The 22,507-nt window shown below is 33.2% G+C and overlaps 1 protein-coding gene across 1 annotated transcript in view; it reads left to right on the top strand.

Moving 5' to 3' along the window:
• Positions 1-22,507, top strand: part of LOC147065120 (uncharacterized) — a 578,962-nt gene that overhangs the window by 2,781 nt on the left and 553,674 nt on the right. The window lies entirely within an intron of this gene.

Here is a 22,507-nt window from a genome sequence, read left to right as displayed (position 1 = left end):
TACCTCCACCCTTCGCCGCTGATTCATACAGGAGATAAGGGACAAGTTGAATTAATGCTGCGTTGGCAATGCAATGGAGTAAGTAAATTTTGGCAATAATCTATATAGAAATTTACATATAGGTAGGTATAGGTATGTACAAAGTTGTCCAAAACTCAAATCTTCTGAAAGGTAGTGATTTGATTTTAGACATAATATCCATGTATGGCGTGAATATGTGGATAAATTTAGTCTAAAAACATCAGTTCTCAGGGCAGCTATTTGTTAGGTTGGTATTCTGTGGTAAATCAGGAATATTTTTAAATTTTGGTTGAGTTGGTTGAGGTTGGTTTGTTTGGTCATCCAAGAACATATCGCACACTGAGATCTATAGGGTCGTAACTGCAAATAACATGATCTTGAGTAATTTGAGTTTGAATGTTAAATAATTAACTCCAATTTAATCAATTGCAGTAGACTGCTGAAAAATACGGCGGTCTAGCACAATAAATATCGTACCAAAGATGAAATATTTTTTAGGCAAAGGTGCCTCATGTAAGATAATGCCTCTATATAGCTCTAAATTAAAATTTTAAATATAAAATAACCATGGACACAGTTGTGTAGGAGGCCACTGCTTCCAAGTACCAGTTAATGCCGTATAGCATTAAAAAAAAGATTATTTTTTTCTATCGAACTGCATTCATAAGTCATTTTTGGGTTTTTGCAGTTATGACCCTATAGATCTCAGTGTGCGATATAATCTGATTTATCACAGAATACCAGCTTTACAAATAGCCGCCCTGAGAATTGATGATTTTAGACTTATCAACATATTCACACCATACACGGATATATCCCTTATGTTTTCATAATAATGATGCACACCACTTCACAGATTAAATATTGAATACCAGTCTCATGGTAATCTCTTTTGAGCCTGACAACGCACAATGTCCTAACCACCCAACCCTCTACCTATTCAATACAATTCTAAGGTCGGGAGACAGAAAATCATATGGTTCTATGTTGAAACTCCTTGTGTGTGATGAAATGGTTTTACACGATTGATATTATACTATATACTCTTCTGTTTATTTATGTTAGATATTAAAACTCAAAATGATTCTTTTAGTTATCTCTCTTGTGTCCACCAATTTGGACAATATTTCTTTTATTAATGTATGTACCTATTTAGTAGTAATATTATTGATTGAATAAATTATTAGGTTTGGGATTTCTGATGGTGCATTATATAAAATATTACATTTTAGTATTAATGTATGATAATGAAACACTATTGTATGTATGTACATCTAAGGTTATTTTTACTGAAAAGAATGTTACTATATAGTTTTAAGTTTTGTTTTATTTGTATTTGGGGTTATGTATTATTTATTATAGGCAATTTTTTTCCAGGAAACGATAGTTCGGGCGCAGTGTTATATCGTCGGTCCCTATTAAAAAAGTCAGATCTGAAATTTGTCATTTTCGGATTATTACGTAAAAGTTATTTAAACACTAAACATTTATACCACAATCACAGTTTTTTTTGTTTGTTTGAAAAATTTCGAGATATTCAAGTTAAAAATGACGGATCTACCGAGAGTGTCCGAATAACAATGTCGGTTCTTACCAACCGACATTGTTGGCTGGGCGTGGGTGAGCAAGATGCATCGGATCTGACAGTTGCTGCTATGTTCACCGGACAGACGGATGTTTTTATAAAAGTTTAGAAAAGTTTCTATAACCCGTATTTTTATTCATTATGGCAAGCAATAGGTCACAAAGGATATTTGATGAAACATCTTTGATTGCTCGTACTGAAAAATAGCATTTTGCAGATCCGACTTTTTTAATAGGGACTGACGATATGATAATCTCAATCAAAACAAATCTTCAATGATTGAATAATTCCAGATCTCACCATATAGAATGAAAAGGAATGATCTATTTTGAAGGGATGCATTATTTATTAGAGACCGACGGCTATAACTTGCGGGTGTGACAGTTTTGAAAACTAATATCGCTCGCGAGGTTACATGTAAATTGTACATAAAACGGTTCGCCGTGAGCTTTCTATCGGAAAGAGAGGACCGTGTACCAATTATATTAGATTCAATATGAACATTAATTCAATTTTCGCAGCTGATTTTGGCAAAATTCATGAATTCAATAATGAAAACCTAACCTAACAAATAATCCAACATATCGGCTATTTTCGAAATTCGTTTGCTGCTGGCTTCCTGTAAAGTGTAAACCGACAAGAACTGTGTTTTATTTAGACATGAATATTACGTCAGTACTATACGACCCAGAGGTTGGACTGTCTTTAATATACGGTCATATATTTCCGATACAACATTTCACAGATGTGTTTCCAGACACACGCTCGCGATACTCAAATGGCGACACTGGCATCAAAGTCACGCCTCAAGTTATGTTTGGCAGTCAACATGAAATTATTTTTCTCGTTGTCTCTAGAATCATCTATCTAATATTATGATAAAGATTTAAAATGTATGTTTATTACATTTTCTGTATGTATAACTTCAAGATCACAAACATATACCCGTGAACTCCCTAACACGATTATTTATTTCTCTATATTGTTCAAAACCTCGTTGGTTTATCAACTATAAAAATTAACCGAATTAGTAATAATTGTAACAATAAATGAATACGTACCGCACCGGTCATAAATGACTTCTTGTGACCTATGTATTATTTATTACGGTATATGGGCCACAAGTTGTAAACTACATTGGTTTTTTTTAAATACGTAGCATGTAGATATTTTTTTATAAATACATTAGAGACAAAAAATAGTAACCAAATTACCAATATTATATTCAGATAGTTTATTAATTGTGAATGTGTGTGTAACAGTGAATGAATTATGAACTGTGACTAAATTAGGAATTCAATAATTTTTAGTGTTCATAAAATTCCGTTCTTGCGATATGAAGTATCTGTATGTAAGTGATGCTATCGTGTTTTTTTTTCCCTTTACGATACCTTTGTAGTAAGCCTGTACCTTGTCGTAAGTCGTCTGTCGAATATTTTTAGTCAAACGTTAGTTGCAATATTAGAGTACTAGAAACGTAGTAAAATTTTTCCATAATAATTAAGGAAGAGGTTGGTGACGGATAAATAAATATATATAATAATTTTATTTCCATATATTATTTCACTAGATCTAATATTTCGAGTTGGTGGGACTGTACCACGATTCAATAATGTAATTATTCTAATTATTATCGTAGACAAAAAGTGCCTGAAGAACAAAACGTTTTTCATTGTAGTTTTAATGAAAGTTTGTTGTTGATACAAAAAAAAATATGTAAGAAAATGTTCCTGATCTAAAAGAAGAAATTATTATGTGCAATTCTAACACAATGTTTTAGCTAATTAAACCAATATTTAAAATTCTATGTAAATTTTTCTAATCGTAAGTTTTAACATAGTTAAGTATTGCCTTTTATTGTTTTATTTTGTAGTTAATTTGTTTTTTTTTTGTCAGTTTTCCTTTAAACATTCATCTTCGGTATTGTATACTTTTATTGCTGCGATTTCGAACTTGTTTATAATTATTCATTATATCTTGTCATGCATTCATGGATCAAATGATATTTTTCCCAAATTGCGATCGTGCCAAGAATATAAGAATCTGTGGGGTGCATTAAGTAGTTGAATGGATATAGCGGATCTGACTACATCGCCGCGAAACTCTTTCAGTTTGACCTTGTAGATCGACCGACCCGTCCACCGTTGTGAATCATAATATGCAAACACATCCTCTGGGAATGTCCGGATATGTCTACTGAGGGAAAAGATCTTTTAAAGTCAATCTATGCTGTGTGAACTAGTTTAGTTTACACTAAGATCAATTTTACTGTATTCGTGTATCATATCGATACACCAGTTCAATAGGGGAACAACTCAAAATTTAAAGGTTTTGAGTTAAGAATGCCATTTCATGTAGAAAGGTCTTCTCTTTATAATTCAGCAAAAAAAATAATTACAAATTTCTTCAATGTGTCATAAAATCGAATAATCCTTTATAAGATTAATCAGTAATTCCATTATATAATCAAATTTATTTGTTAATTCGTTATTAAAATGTACAATTTCATTGTGCATTGATGAATTCCACTAAATCAAATACAAAAAAATATACACTTTCATCTAAATCAAGGCTTTAAAATTAAAATAAGAATTACTGCAAAAAATTCAAACGCCATTATCTCGGAACAAGGTTTTATGAGTTGTTCCCCTATTGAACTGGTGTATCGATATATATAGAAAATAATAGGATTTCATATTGATTCATTCATTTTCTACTCCGCTCCTACGAGTCATTTCAAAATACATTTATTATGACAAAGTAGGTACGGTACAGTTAGATAAAAATCAGCAAATTTCAATCAAATTTTCAGAAAATATAAAAAAAAAATACACCAATGAATCAAATAAAATAGCATTCCAGTGGCCTATCACTTAGGGAAAATATTTAATTATCAATTAATTTAAATACCTATTTAAAAAAAATATATCCACTGTACAACACAAAGTATTATCACGATTCTACAACTTTATTATATTGATATTATTTACTTACAACATACCTTGAACATACAAATTTTGGTCGCCGTTGAATTTATTTTATATGCAGTTTATAACGCATGGATTAGGTGCAGCACACTTGGGTGCTTAGCAATCAAAACCTTGACTAATAAAATTGCACAATCTAAGATCTAAACAACTGCAGATGTTTCACGTTACCCTGGTTTGGTATGAGGCGGGTTGGTTAGTGGGTGTTATTAAATTTTACCCGTCCCTGGTTGACTCATAAACATGGCATAGGTCTTTTCTTTTTGAAAATGTTCAAGCTAGTTTTCTCATTTAAGTCGTAAGTACTATTGGATAGCGTTCATGACTCATCTTTTGATCCGTAAGCGCATAACACACTATAATTATCAATTATTTATTATATTATACCATTCTTTGACAATGTTATATTCACTTAAAAAACACAACTAAATAAATGTCACAATTCTTATCATAAATTAATATATTTGTTAAATATATTTTACCCATAATAATTAATGTTACAGTACACTATGATATAAAAGGGCATTCCTTGAGCCAGTAACTGTTACTTTGGCCAGTATTTTCCATTGTAAACGATAAATAATAATGTTTTTTGTTACATTTTTAAGACTACAATAAAATAATAATAAATATAATATAAATAATTAGCGTATAACATTTTGTTGACTATTTCTCGACCATTATAAAAAAAATAATAACTTTATTGTATGTATAGATCCACCAGTATAAGTTGTCCGCTGAGTAGGGGCGCCACATGCTAACATTTGACATACAATGTTTTATACTGTGATGAGCTTGGTTCTAAATTCGAAAACCGGACAATTTATGATGGTATATCTATAGTAAATTACTGTAACCAAGTTTAATTCAATGATGCCAGTATATTGTATATTGTTGATGTTACATTTTTGATATTCAGTCAATCCGTATATAACATTAAAATTGTATTTGCAAACTTATTGACCGACCATTATTGTCTGTGCGTCTTGAGAAATACATACTGTGAATTATGTAGTGAAGTGCACAATATATACGGTCAGATTATGTATCCGCAGATAATCCAAAAGTGATTATTGGTAGGCTGAATCGTTTGGCCCCTTTTTACAAAAGTTGATCTCACAAACACAGAATATAATATTGATTGTTATCGTTTTATATTCACATAATTTAATATTGTTTGTCCATTTTTTTTTTCCTCTTCTATCAACACATTTAGTGCATATTGAAGTTCGGGACAGTTACTCCTGTACACATACAAATTGTGAGGGAAGCTAATTAATTTGAATTCTTTAATCTGAAGCATGCGGCCCAGCACTCGAAATGGAGCGCTTGTTAAATTTCTGAAAATAATAACATAGTTATCTCATTTTATGTGTTTTATAAAAATAAGTGTGTTGGATTTTTTGTTATACACGACCATAGTAGCTCAAACGGCAAAATTATTTTTTCCGCGAGACAGAACGACAGTGTTGCTGATTTTATGACCCGAAACAGCGCTCCGGTCCATTTCGAGCCCTGATGTGGCCCATTAATACGGTTGTGTAACTCTTGTAAGGGTGGACTATTCATGTTTATTCATTGATGTATAAGTAAAAAAAATCACAGTTGTTTTCAAATAAAACTATATGAAATAGCACTAGAAGTTAACCTTTTCTATGCCTCACGATATTACTATGGGCAGTATCCGACAGGCCGCAGATTTTTTAGCAAAAATTAAACGTAATATAATTACATTATATCATAAAGACTTACCGAATAAAATACACGATGTGTCGTTTGTGCCGCCAGTTGCGCAGAAAAATGTCAGGGTTGTCGCAAAATTTTAGACAAACTTTTTTGTGTTCAGCAGTAAGGCCAACCCTGTCCAAGAAATTTTCGCCAAGATGTTCTCCTTCCATTTTGAGGTGGAAAAAATCAGAAGTTTACAACGTAAACTAAAAAAATGTTCAAAAACAACAAACACTTTACTTATTATAATTATGAGTGTATAATATAAAAATATAGACATAAAAACTTAACAGTGTACTTTATCCCGATACTCTAAAATCTTACGCAATACACAAACACAGACTGATGCGACAAACTGCACAATCGCAGATATAAAACAAGTAAACCCACCAAAGAAGTAATAATGTTGTCAATTATTAAAAATGCAATTTTTTTTACAGGTAACGATTTAAAAACACAGGAAAGAAATAGATTATTTAATATCACAATATTCCACCGGCAAAATATGTCAAGTAGTATAGTGTGATAACCCTGCAATAACGACACACGTTGAATGTAGTGCGAGGCTCTTACTAAAATCGCTGTAATACTGGTAATTTTCATAATTCTTCATCGTTACGTATTTCATAATTATTCAACCAGATGTCACTGTGTTTAATTGTTAAGATTATGCAAATCAATCGACAGTGGCTAGTAATTTGATTTTAAAGTCAGACGAGATAACTCGCGAAATTTGTATGTGCGGCCTGTCGATCACGGCCTCGTAGAGCGAGAAAACTCGCTGAAGGCATAGAACCGGTTGAAAGAATAAAATAACTGCTATTTTCATAATATTAAGTGTCAGTATTTCCACCCTACCCATTTCTTGTATCAATTTAATAATATATCAAAAGCGAGTGGTCTCCTGTCATATAATAACACATTGATATTCAATATGTAATTTGATTTTTTTTTTTATACTAATAAGTAATAAATTTTATAAAAATGTGTTGTCGATTTGATTACTCGACCCAATGTAGTTTAATAATCTTGTATAAAGGACAATCTTCGTTCAGATTCATTTCAAAGAATCTTGTGTTAACATTTTTTACAAAGTATCTGCTCATTTTAAAATTTCGATAATAAATAATAATTAAGGCGTTGCAATGCTCAAGCAGCAATAATTAATTATTGAAAGTATTTTGATTATGGATCCACAATGAGGTTTATCGCTCACAGTTTTCTTAAATTGAAATTTTACTCAGATTCAGAATTAATCAAAAGGATCTTTGAATCATAAAAACTCAGGTCCTGCTGCCAAGGTTCATTAGATGTTTCATATCACCACATGTATAATGTATACACCAGTAGCGAAGGGTAGAGGTAGGCTGTTAAGATCCGCCATAAATAATGCAAACTAAACTTTGTCAGTCATACATATTTGTTTTCATTGAAATAATAATACAATTTACGGATGGTATTGGTAAGTTTTTAAAAATCAATTAAACCCTGCCTAAACCAAACCATAATAGTTTTGGTGTATTTTTACCGATACAACAAAATTGTGCACACTTTTTCATTCATACTTATTTGGTTTTGTTGGATTAAGAATACATATTACACATATTGTTGGTTATTTTTTTAAATTCAAAATTTTCAAAATTAAGTTTTAAATTCATTTACCCTATCAAACTATGATAAATTTTTGAATTAATATTTTTTTTAGAAAAATTTGAATATTTTTATTCAAAGTAATGTATGATTTAATTGCATAATTTTAGATATTTTATAGATAGACAAGTATTTTTTGACTATTATCTATTGTCTTGGTTTTCGCAGGGTTTAATTGAATTTTAAAATCTAACCAACACCATCTGTAAATTCTTATTTCAATAAAAACAAATACGTAAGTATGACTAACAAAGTTTAATGTGCACTATTTATGGCGGATCTTAACAGCCTACCTCCACCCTTCACTACTGATGTACACACATTACGACACAATATATTTTATTTGAAGAGGCTATGGTGCATGTCGGTTTATGTAATTACTACTGAAACTCCCAGCAAGACGTTTGTTTTGATATTTGCTCTCAAGTATTGTCGTGAGAGAAAAATGTCTCAGTGTGGATTCATGCCTTTAGAGTTGTAAATTGATGTGAGAAAATTGCACTGAATTAATAATTTAAGAAGAGTGTAAAACAAATAAATGGATTGGTGAATTTTATTAATGTCACGTTTAGAAACCTTCTGTAATGTTTACATTCTTTGAATATGATTTGGATACTATATTATGGTTCTTGTGAATGGATCTCTCCTAAAATATAAATTTACTATATTATAGCTACTCGTCTACACAAAATATGTGGATCAAAAAATGTATACTATTAAACTAAATATAATATATATAAATAAAACCATTATTTTTCGGTAGATGTTTGTTTTATTTACCTCGTTTTTCGCTATATTTTAGGAATATTAGAAAATAATGCAGTAATGTAAAAATACCCCCACGGTGAAGCTATGCGACCTGGAATACGCCAATGACACTGTCCTATTCGACAACTCAATCGAGGGCATTCAAGAGACAATCGACAGGTTGCATGAAAAGTCATCTCATGTTGATTTGAAAATCAACATTTTGTGGAATAGCACCTACGACTGGATTTGAACGCCTTTTGCAACCAATTCAGAAAATTCTATAGAAGCGCTCCCTATAAATTCGAGAAGAATTTGTTGAATTGAGAAACGACGAGACGCTAAAACTGAACTTCGCCGAAGTTACAATTTTTTGGATTTCGGTTAATAAAGAATATCCTCGGATATCTGACAAGGCTATCACAGTTCAGCTCCAATTTTCTACTGATACCGCCTAAAGCATGGCATCCTCAGAGGATCCAAGGCCATGAGGCCTGAACCATCAGTGGCGCACTCAGGATTTAATATTGGGGGGGAGCCCAAGGAGGAGAATGTAAATTAGTCCCGTAGGCTCTTTTTCTTCATATAATTATTTTTACATATTTTCACAATACCTCAGGCTAGGATATTTGGCGGGCCCCCTACCTACCGCTAAGATTAAAGGCAGTGTGAAGCACTACATAAACGTTTTTCAAATTGTGTTTTAGTTCAAATTAAGCGTACTTATAAGTAATGTGAATTATTGGCGATTTTTAATACATCTACTTTAATAATGGAGCTGTCGAGTATCGACATAATAATTAGAAAATATATTGCACAATTATATAATTTAAACTGTTCATGGCCATGAAGTATAATAGTGCCGCAGGCGACTTTTTTTTTACTATTAAAGCTAATTTATGATGTATGTTTATCTCACTTATCTGGTCAACCCGACACGCTGGGCCCCCAGGCAAGAGCCCTGTCAGCCCTCCCTAGCCATGACCTACACCACCCCGGAATTCGGGTGAACACCGAGAATTTTTTGGCAGTTCCATTAGGGATTGGGTTTCTAAAAATACCCGACATTAGTGTTTCGCAATTTTTGTGTTAGAAATTGAAATCTAAGAAATATTTCTAAAAAGGGTGCTGGAGAATTACAAATCATTTTTTTGCCGTGTTTTTATTTGTCTAAGCCCAAGGTATAGTTTATTGGCTTTCAATATCAATGTTTAAAATCATTCTGATAATTTTCATGTTTGGGGGGTGCCAGGGCGCCTTGCCCCCCCCCTCCACCTGGGTGCGCCACTGGGCTGGATTATGATCGACTGCGAGACAGAAATTTCTAGCCCGTAAGATTAGATGTATGAAAATTTATATTCACCCTTTTTGCAACTTCAACAAAATTTAATAGAATCATTCTAGCCCTTAATATATATATATATATATAAAATCGACTAACTTTATTTGAAAATATGGATGTACCTATTAATAAATACAAACATACAATCAATACCATTAATTTTACCTCGAACACGATTTAAAAAACGCTATTATAGAGTATCATACTGTCTTTAACCTTAGCGATAGGTAGGGGGACTCGACAAAGCTTCTGGATTAGGGTCCCCTTTCAGGATGTCGGGTGCATGTTTTGGTGTATAAATTGTTTTACGTGTGGGGTGCCGGGAATTCTGGGAAGACCTTTGGTGTGCCGTGGGTGATAAAAGGTTACGGAGTACTGATCTATATTGTATACGGCGGAGCTACGGGAGGTTGGTATGACCTGGAACGATGTAAGAAAACTGGTGAGCGACAAGGATTCTTGGAAGCGCCGCGTCGTGTCCATATTCTCCAACTAAGGGACGGATATGGCCGAAGAAGAAGAAGTAGAAATATTTTTCTGAGGAAGCTAGCCATATTGCAGATATCCCATACCAGTCGAATAATTAATTAAAAAATACGCATGACTTATTCTCTAAACTGTGGTTTAATCCTTACAGCGCTGACGGCACAGCTGTTGTAATTAAATAGTAAGCAATTAAATGTTCCGCGGTGAAGCGGTTAAGCCCAACACGTAAGTAATTCATTTTCTAGAGCAGTATTCCCCAACCGGAGGTCGGCGGCCCGGTGCCGGGCCGCAAAGACTTTCCGCTGGCCGCAAACAGTAAGTATGCCAAATTACAAGAAATGCGCCATGCAAAAATATTGAGTACTTAATTTTTTTTTAATATTATATTGTGACAGGTGGACATGACTATAACTAACAAATATATATATATATAACAGTATACCGGCCGCGTCCGGCGCCGACGTCTCCGCCAAATTAAATTTATTTATTTTATAAATATTTTGTTAAACGTTTTATACGTTGTAACTTTACTGTAAATGTATTCCGAACAATAAAAAGCACTGTTTTCGCCGTAAATCCGCGTTATCAATCAAACACGCATGTCCCCGAAAGAAGAAGGCAGCAGACGATAACCTTGACCTTACTTCACCACGGGGTGGGGTCCAGCGTAACCTACGCCCCCCCCTCCTTTCGGAAGTGACAATAGTTTGTTGAAAATGACATTAATAAATTTATAGCTTTACAGCTTAAAGATGGAAATTCATCTTCCACTGATATCCAAAACTGAGGCAGTGTTTATGTTTTGTGTCTGGATATCAAAGTGGCATCCGAAGACAACTCTATTAATTGTTCTTTTTCTCTACTCGTAAGAGGACATGAAATGACGTCTTCCATGAAGGGATTATTAATCCAAAGATTTCCTTTACGAGGATCCTCATTTTCGGGATAATAGTGATTAAATTTTAGTACTTAAGTACCTATATTTTGCTGTTTGTCTTTCTTTTTTCCATTTTGCTAGGCTTCAAATGGCACAATACGTAGTTTTCCGAAATATACAAAACAGTATTAACAAACGATCGGTGCAGCGAATTTAAAAAATGGAAGATTTTTTTAACTTGTAATTGATGAGAAAATCATTCCGGAAAGCGCGTGTTACCTTTCAATTCAAAAATGCAACTGAAAATTTTTTAAAGTAAATATGTTTCTAACCACTAGAAACGGACGCAAAAAATAAATTTTAGATGAAACAAAAAAAATATATGAATAGGCGGTAAATATGAGACGGATTATATCCCTTGCACACCTCTGTAAAACCATAAAATGAACATTTATTTATTGTAAAATTCACTTTCTCAACAGTACATTCCAAAATGAAAAAAATTATGTAAGGTGAGTTAGGGTAAGTGCGTCTATGGGGGAAGAGCATCTAGGTTAAACTGCAATGAATGTAATTACTGCCGTCGATAGGAATCTATTACAAATACATAAATGTATGCCAACACCCAAAGATGGAATCATAATAATGTTTGATGTGTCCAGTATGACAACTAAGAGTTTGACGTTTGTTTGAAGTCAAAAATCAAGTTGGATATGTTTTTTCAATCGATCTGTATTTCAACAATCTTTCGTGCTAAGAAGGTGATATTTGGTGAGTACCTTTGTTTTAAATTGTAATTTGTGTCCCGACTGTAAGATTTATGATTAATGCAAATGATTATGTTTTATTGAACTAGATGCACTTACCCCGCCAAAAATATATCATGGGGTAAGAGCGTCAGATGCTCTTATCCCATATTCTCTATTTTTTTTTGTATGGACTAGTTTTTGGTTAGTGATGTTCCTTGAAATAAAAAATGTATTGAATTTGTAATTTCTGGTAACTAACCATTTTTTAATACAATCTCTAGATTCACTACAGTACATTACTTAAAATATAATGCCACAGATTAAATACCTACCGTGCAGTGCATATTAAATCGACATGACCGATTACTTCATGGAATAACACACCAAATCTAAAATGTTAACTTTTCAGTAGAGCGAAAAACTTTTCTTTTCTTTCAGAAATAGGAGCATCTCGGCCTGTATTATTGATTTATGAGGTCATACGTCACACTTGACTGTCAGCTTAATAGAAGAAGCAAGAAAAAATAATGTCACAATTTTAAAATTACCTCCTGAAAGATGCTAGGGATGAATCATTGGTGAAATGGCAAAGACTGCATACACGTAGGCTCAAAACTGCCTAAAATGAATTTTCAAGTATAATCGCAGAAACCTAGAAAAAACTTGACTACCAAATAATCAACAACAGATGATAAAAAGGGAGAATTCACCCATTTAATCGAAATGTTATAGGCTAAGACAAGTTTGAACCTATGATTGACAGTAAAAATATTACGGAAACTCTAATTGGTTATGATCAGGGATCATTTGCAATGACACAATCTGCGGATGAATTAACACATCAAAAATCAATAGATTCTTCAATATTTGGCAAGGAAAATAACATACTTATTCAAGCACCAGCTTCTACTTCTAATGAATGAATGAGACCAGTGAAATCTACTAAGCAAATACAAATTTTTGATTGTCAAATAATAAAACCGCCAGTAGGAACTACTGATATAAAAAAACTGTTGTTGCGGATAAAATGGGAGGATTCTGTAAAATTTAACAAATCAAGCAGCAGAAGTAATAATTACCTATGACGATCTTTTGAACCGTCTGAAAACATCCGTTAACCAAAAAAATAGTTTAAGAAGATAGACAAAAATTCTAACAAAAAAAAAAGTTTTTACAAAAACCAAGAAATTAAAAAAAAAATCAGTTACAACCAGTGGATCAGACGAGAGTGAGTCTGAATGGAAATCCTCTTCCGAAGAGGAAAATGTTGACAATTTTCGAAGCAGATTATTAGAAGAATTTGCTTGACGATTTTCAAATTGAGGAAGGGGTTGTAATTACTAATGAAATGTGGAATGCTGATATCCCATTAAATTCCACCAGTGAGTCAACTAAAAGAAATGATATAGGTACTTAAACCAAAAAAAAGTTGGGCGAAATGGGTACTTGTGAAATGCCTTGCGAAAAAGTGTGAAAAACATTTTATTGGAAAAAATATAAAATTGGAAGAAAATAAAACTGTAAAATTTGTAAGAGAATCGCATATAATTGTGCAATATATTTTCTGATTATTATGTGTCGATACTTGACAGCTCCATTATTAAAGTAGATTTATTAAAAATCGCCAATAATTCACTGTATAAGTAGATACCCTTAATTTGAACTAAAACACAATTTGATAAACGTTAATGTAGTGTTTCACACTGCCTTTAATCTTAGCGGTAGGTAGGGTGCCGCCAAATATCCTAGCCTGATGGCCCGTTTCAGGATGTGGGAGCCATGGTGTAGGTACACCGAGTTCAATAGACAAAAGACCGATAAACGATAAATTAGGCTGTGTTGTGTTGAGTAGGTTTGTGTATAAGTTAAACGCAATAATACTTTTTTTGTCCATTTTCAATTAATATTTTGGAACCTCAATAAAAAAAACCAAAAATCGACGATAGACATTCGGCGAAAAGAACGACTACACCCACTACAGTCGGTGGTGGTGTAAATCAAAAGAACATTTTTTTCAGTGGAATTCAGCATAACTATTGTAGCTCTGTAGACCAAGCGGGTAGAACAGCCGATATTATTTGAGTAATGTTTTAGAATACTAGGCGCACATGTCCAGCATGGTCGCTGTTAGTCACTTCCAATCCGCCAGTCGCTGATGAGACGCTCAACGGTTACCGCCACTATACCTCCAATTAAAAAAAAAACTAGGAGATTCTGTAAAAATATACCGCGGTGTATTGTGAAAATATGTAAAAATAATTATATGAAGAAGAAAAAGAGCCTATGGGACTAATTTATATTCTCCTCCTTGGGCCCCCCAATATTAAATCGCGAGTGCGCCACTAGTCTACTCGCCTTGTTTCCTTAAAACGTTTTTATTATAATTAATCATGCAACATCTACATCTAATGAATATGGTTGTCGAAAAAGAGATTATTGGTGAACAGTCAATAAAAATTTCGAAGAGATAATACAATCGTTTAAAGTTCAACATCAATAAGTTCATCCAGTCAATTTATATGCCGCACTTACCCTAACTCACCTTACATAAAAAACCATTTTTATTTCAGTAGGTATTAAAAGTCCGCGAATTTTTTTTTCTTCTTTTACCGGTCCGAAGGTGTAAAAAGGTTGGGGAACACTGTTCTAGAGCAAAGGTTGTCAAACTTTTTTGACCACCGCCCACTTTGAGATTTTAAAAAAAATCTAGTGCCCCCATATTTTTTAACTTACCTTTTTACAATACCATCTGTTGCGTAGATATCACACAGTTATTGCAAATATAATTTTTAAACAGGCTAGGATTATGGATAGGATAGATAGGGTGTGACCCATATCCTATTTCTGAGATGAAATAATGTTTCAAAGAGAGGAAATAAAACTACTTAATACTTCGACGGTCCCTACGTAAACTCTGACATCTAACAAAAAAGCATTTTTTACTTTTTTATGCCAAAACACTTAAAATAACTTCCCCCTTGACAAAAAATTAAGAGAAAAAAAAATCTCACCTAATTTCAGAAAAAAATGTACGTAAAAACTGACAAATACTGTAATTTTATTAAATGAACCGCGTAAACACGGATATGTTAATATGTCCGTATTTACATCGGACACCAGACAATCGCTTCCGGTCACATAAACAGATAAATTGCAGTTGTATTTATGCACGTCGTGCAGGTGACTAGTTGTCTTTATATACTCTGTGCACGTGGCCTAAACAAAGTACGTTAGAAAAGCATGTGTATTATTTTGACTGTTTTCGTTCGTTATATCAGAGAATAGGTATTTTTAAATGAGCAGTCACGACAAAAAAAGTCGAAAATAAAAAATCTGAAAACCATCGTAAAAATCCCCGAAACAAGCATGGCCTTCATAAACTACAAAATATGTTGTTTATTGTAATGAGCGCTGGTAGGTGCCTACGGACTTCACAAACCTTGGATTTTTCAATCATAATATGCGTAGATACTTTTTCATTATTGTCGGCGAAAACAACAATTAGGTAGGTACTTAGACACTTAACTAGTGTCATAAACGTAATCCGTCCCCGGCGGCATCCTGTTCCGTTCGGATTTCATTGCTTAGGGTCGAAATATTTTTAAACGATCGACTCGATTAGCTCGGTATATCCGATAAGTTGCACGTTAAAACAGTGAGTAAATGTATGGAGAAAATCATAAACCAAAATGTCAACGAATGTTTCCTCATTACATCCGAGATCTCGCTATGTCCGAGATCGTAATAACCGAGTTCGCTGTAGTGTGTTTATTGTTTTATTCTCTGAATGATAGCAGTCTCAAGATTTTTTAAATAAAAAATGTTAGTTAATAGGAAGATAATAATATTCTTATAAATAGTTAAAATTATGATGATTTCAATAGTAATAAGTAAAGTTGCTAGTAATTGATATGAATTCTTTCCCACGACGTAAAGTGAGATATGTGGTAGTTGTCTCATTAACGGATGTTTGTAAGTCGACGTAAAGTCGGACAACTACAGTTCTACCAAAAATATATAATTTAGAAAGAATGTAATAATGAGTAAATAATCTGCGTATAGTATTTATAATACTCTTTGAATTTCAGGTGCCTAGTAATAAAAACATAGAAGTTCAGTAGAAAACAAACTATTTTTACTTCAAATAGCTCTCCTGTAAAATTACGTTTTTGTAGATGTCCGAGTTTACGTAGGGACCGTCGACTTAATCTTATTTAGAAGTATTTTTATTAACATTAAAAGAAGGCTTTGAATTTAAAACTTATCTAATGTGAAGGATGAATCTAATGCATTTCAACGAGTTTGTTAATATCAGGCTCGAATTCACTTAAAAACAGCTGTAAGTCGACGCGTTCAGTAACTTGCAGCCGATTTCTCTTTTTAGTTAGCATCGTTGCTACAGCACTAAATCCACGTTCACACAAATACGAGGATGGGAATGCTATCAGAAATCGTTGAACAACCAACCATAACCCAGGGTCATGGCCCCCACATGGGGGGCTGATAGGGCTCTAGCCTGGGACCCCGGGCATAGGGGGGCTCGGTGTGGCGACCAGCTAAATGAGATGAACAGAAAAGAAAAAGAGACTATAAAATTTGACCTTTATTTTGTCATGCAATTAAAATTAATTATTTTACTAGGCACAACACAATTATTCCTTTCATCATACCGACTTATTTCAGCTCTTGTGATTTACAATCTTTATCGCAGTCTATATGCACTCTTGTTTTTTTTTTGACGAAATACAATACAATACATTAATAAGTAAATCAATTGAGCTCTAATTGCAAAAACAATAAAAATACGCAGTGACAAAGTGATTGCTTTCCGGGTACCTAGTGTTTATGACATTAGGTTCAGGTGTTTGTTTTGATAATTAACCGCATTTGAGATAATGCATGCTGACAAAGAAAATTAACTGAACAAAAGGTGCAATATAAAATATAAATAATTTATAACTTATATCCCTGTCTGTCGGGAAGTTTCTGACATGTCTGGCAGTGTAGGTAACTGTAGTATAATTATTATAGTATTTGTACTATAATTTTGGTGCGCATACTATGTCCGATATAAAAATGGTATAGTACGTTCAAAATACTATACTTTTGAATATCGGATAAAAGTTTTTTTTCTTAATGATTTCATTTCTACAATAAAAAAATATACCAAAATTACAATATTTATTATTACAATATCATAATTTGGTGCGAAGTACTATTATTTCGTAATAGAGGAAAATTTGTCGAACCGAGAGAAAAAAATGTTTGTGAGGTAACGAAACAGTTTTTCAGATTCGCTGGTGATGAGGAGGTAAATGTGACTAAAAATGAGAAAAATACTATAATTTTTGGGACCACGTACTATAATTTGGTCACAAAATGACAGCAACACTGGTCTGGTGCAATGTTGTCAACCGTATAATTATAGTATGTGTACTATAATTTCGGTCTGCGTAACTACACTATATACCTACAGGCATCAAAAATTCGATGTGATATTAAAAAAAGTTGCCTGCGGCGCAAGTTTACTTCGAGATTATTAAAAGTTTAAAATATACGGTCGTGCAATACAATTTTTTATTATAGTTTGTCGATATTAAATACTTTCAGTAGATGTAGGTAGGTACCAACTCAACAATACGCTGAATACACTTACTAATTTTTACCTCGTGGAACAACATTTGGGAAACGCTGCAGTGTAAAGCATCACACTGCCATTAACCTTTGTTTTAGATAGGGGGGCCTGCCAACGATCTTGGCCTAGGGGCCCTGCTTCAGGATGTGGGGGCCATGCAGGGTACAGTTGAGAGATTCGCATCAGCAGTCAAAATTCTTGAATTTAATTTGTCAGATTTTTATAGATAGAATTTGTCTGCCATCGCCCCTCTAGATTTCCTTAACGCCCCCTAATTTTCTTTGAGCCTTCTACTGCCCCCCTGAAAGCCTCCAGTGCCCACAAGGTGGCGTTATCGCCCACTTTGAGAAAGACTGTTCTAGAGCAATATTTCTTTTATACTTGTTGCGGCCTAATTGATGTTGAAAATTAGATGTGAAAAAAGGACAAAAACTGTGTTATTATTTATTTAACCACTTTCTCATCATTTGTACAACAACCAGCGGCGGCTTCTCTAATACCATGCATGTGCGCTGCACTCCTTTTTCCTAAACATCACTCAATGTGCAACAATGCTATTCATAAGTCATCACTCCTTTACCGCAATTTAATCCAAGTAAATTTGTAGCAAAAGCATGTACCCACTGAACAGTCATCGAAAACGGGCGCTTGTGTGAGCGCCCTAATATCGATCTTAGTTTGCCATTCTTATTACATTGTGTAATAACAGTGTTCAACCCGACACGTGAAACACATAAACAAGTCATAAACACACAAAATTTTATTGCTGTTTCGGACGCAGCACAGCGTTCACAAAATTCGGCACAAAAATAAAACAGTATACCATGTTCTTTTACCAAGTGGGTGAATTGTTATAATATATATTGTATTTTGTAGACGAAGCAAGTAAGGGACTGACGCCTTGTCGAGTCGAAAAATACGTACCTACCTATTCAAAACAATCGATAGTTATACATTTTTTTTTAAAATACATTTTCTTGAAATATTATTTACTTACAATACAATTCAGTATTGTTTCTGTCGTTGCGATCTATAGTCGGCTTTTTTATGTGTTTTGTCACGTTATTTCGATAATTTTGTTCATAAAAATTAATTTTTAATAAAAGATTCCTGATAATACATATAATTATTGTATAATCAGTGAAGTGTATGTGTTTTAAAATGATACACGGTAAACGTAGAATTTATCAAAAATAATAAGAATTCCTTCGAAGAAAGAGTCAGAATAAAAAAAGGATGGTCGGATGACATCTGTGAAAGGTGTTTTTCAACAGTTTAAAGAATTAAATCGTCTTTAAGAAATACCATGAATTAGGATAGACTTTTACAAACAGTTCCAGACTTTAATGACAAGTGATTGAGGTGTTTGCTAAACAGAAACAACGCCGAATTGATATTCATTTTAAATAAGGTAAGAAAATTTTTAGTGAAAGCAATTTTGGAAACCACCGGCCGCCACTGACCACACCCTTACCCTTGGTGGGTTCTGGCCTCCTCCAAAAACTTTTTCCACCTTGGATGATTCATCCAGTTCTTCTCATTGCCTTAGAAATGCATACATAGTCAGCCTTGTCAGTAATTTCTCCGGCATTCTATGCAGATGGCCGATTTGCGCAGTGTCTGCATTTTCATATCCCTCGTGATCTTTTCGCCCTACTACTTTCTACACACATTCATTGAAAGGGAGAAATGAAATATACAACACTTGCTATTGAGATCTTGTTTATTTCATAACAATATATATTTTGTTAATACATTTTAAACTTGAATATTATAGGTTCGTTCCCGTGTACAAATCTTACAACTTGCTTGAATCGGTTTTATAGTTTTGTGAGGGCATGCCCGGGACTAATACAGTTGAAAAAATAACACGTCATGAATGACTGATCTTTTATCCTAGAGATGTAAAAAGAATCAAATTGATATCGTAACTGTGACCTTAGCATTAAGATATTTGAATATCGACTGCTTAACCTGCAAACCAGCTAACTGCACTTTTGACCAAAAATGATATTTTGATGTATTTTATCATAAAGCATGACTTTTCTAGCTCACACAAAATTTCACACTCCTAAACCTATAAATAAATGCGTTATCGTTCTTCACACAAAATAGCAAACTGCAGGTGCCAAATTTCAAATATATAAATGGAACAACTCCGCTCTTTATATATAAAAGGGAAGCTAAAATAGTGCAGCTTATTTGTTAAAAAAAGTGTATTTTTCAAATTATTAAATTCCGCTTGATAGTTAAATATTATGTTTTTTCTACTTCCTGAACATTTGCCCAAATGGAGTTAGCAGGTTTGCAGATTAAGCAGTCGATATGTCATTCATCGATTGGCAACATTCCAGGTATAATAATAGCGAGTATAATAAATTGTCTCCGATTGTTTCACACCACTGTTGTTAATCAGAGTTTGACTTTTCGATACATAATTCAAATAAATAAACAAGGAGCATACGCTGTACGTAAATAAACGTTCGGGAACACACCTTATGTTTTTTTGTAACAGTAATGGTTATAATATATCATTTATTATTCGTAAGATTCTACGACACATGTCACAGCTACAAATCCACCATGAGAACATCAAACCTAACAACAATCTGTTATTGAATACTTAGGCGCAATGCACGCTAACAATCGATTCGACACTAACAAAAATCTGACTTAGAAATGCCAACAAAGTTACGTTGACTCCCCCACACACACAGATGCGTAGAGTAATGTCAAAATATTCAAGCCGGATAAATTGCATTGTAAATAATATACCAATGCAGTGTTTCAATTGTAAAAGATATTTCTTAACCTGAAATATCAATTCATTATAATATCTTTTATTGTAATTTTCAATCTCTGTCTACTCGATGCGACATGCCAGTATGGCAGTTGCTTGAATAGACTTCAAAAGCAACTCACGCTATGAATAGTATGGATTCTGTATGTGGCGGCGGAGACATTTTGACCTACACAATTCAGCGAACAATCACGCTTCCAACTATGTTGCACGAGCGTCATGTGTGCGTGAACAGATATTTTTCTAACCAACGATGTTACATCAACGCCGTGTGCGATGGTACATTAAGTTACATGTATTTTGTGAATATCAACAAAATCATATCGACAATGAGCTGTAGTCATGTCGAATTTGTATGTGCATTCCATCTTAGTTTCTCCAGCATTCACTTACTTGCATTCATTATTTACTAGTTAATAAGTATATAATAGTAAATTTAGACTCAATTTGTTAACACTTTACAAAAATAACAAATTAGATTCAGCATACAGTGAGACAGTGAGTTATTTTATTATCTTAGATCCAGGCTTTCTTAATATGTTTTTTTTTCAAGCTCCGTGTTTAAATAACTTCACTGTATAATGTAGTAACCCTATATCTACAATTGAGCCATTCTCCAGAAAAAGAACATTACCATTATAACACTAGTTTTCAGATATATTTTTTTCGACCATGTCCGATCCTAATATATGGGCCTCCACAGAGTAGAGGTTTGTATTGATAGATTTTGTTTTTTACGAGAAATGGATGTCAGCCACTTGCTCAACCTATTAGGTCCATACCACTCACACACAAATTGAAAAACAATATGTGTACTTGCCGGACCCAGGATTTGAACCTGATACCCACAACGTGATGGTCAAACGCTTAAGCCGCGCGGCCACTGTGGGTGTTCATGAATAAATAAGTTCAAATGATACGCCATAACATATTTGTCTACGTATGAGCCAAAAATATTGGATCTCGACAACCTGATACCCACAACGTGATAGTCAAACGCTTAAGCCGCGCGGCCACTGTGGGTGTTCATAAATAAATAAGTTCAAATGATACGCCATAACATATTTGTCTACGTATGAGCCAAAAATATTGAATCTCGACAACCTGATGACATTAGAACTCTTACGAGTGATGACAGATAGTCAGCGTTACCAACCGACAGTAACAAAAATATGTCATATAGGGTAAAAAAATAAGTTATTTCGTTCTCAAAATTTAAAAAAAATTAGAAACTAGCATTTATAACAATAACTGATAATATTGCTTTCATGAGAATGAAGATTGAGGAAGAATTCATTCTTTCTTAATTAATAAATACATATGTACATTCAATTTAAAAATAATGTACCTATGTATCAGATTTGGTCTATATTGTTTAACCCTTTAGCGGGCATAAGTAACCTAACCTAACCATATGTAACCTCGTGTAAATATGTAAATGTAAATATGTGTATATTGAAAAGTGATTTGAACTGGTCTATTGGAATTTACACAAAGAAAAAGGTATGTCAAAACATATTTTGAATATTTATGTACTATAATTAATATAAAATCATAGCAGAGAGACATTATTTTATGCATTTTTCTTACTGTAAAGTTTGCTTGTATGCAAAATAACCTCAATTTCATATCGCAAGGCCAATGTTTGAAAAAACTTTTGATCTAATTTTAAGAATTTGATTGCTGGGTGATGATTTGTTTCATTTAAAAATATGATTATAATTAATAAAACAAAATATGTAGTGGCACAAAAAATTACGCCTCATTTGTTATTAGATATTATATCAGCATGTTATATGAAATTTTCAAGTTAAAAATCTTCATTCGATAACAACTACCGATTTTATGAACATGTGCATGTCATAACAATTTTTATTGCATTTGTATTGTATCCAGTGGT

The sequence above is a fragment of the Rhyacophila brunnea genome, unplaced genomic scaffold (assembly GCF_057557595.1).
Source record: "Rhyacophila brunnea isolate RB1 unplaced genomic scaffold, BYU_Rbru_1.0 scaffold_6, whole genome shotgun sequence".
Taxonomy (NCBI): Eukaryota; Metazoa; Arthropoda; class Insecta; order Trichoptera; family Rhyacophilidae; genus Rhyacophila; species Rhyacophila brunnea.
Note: the sequence above shows the minus strand (reverse complement) of the source record. Positions and strands in the feature narration are given on the sequence as shown.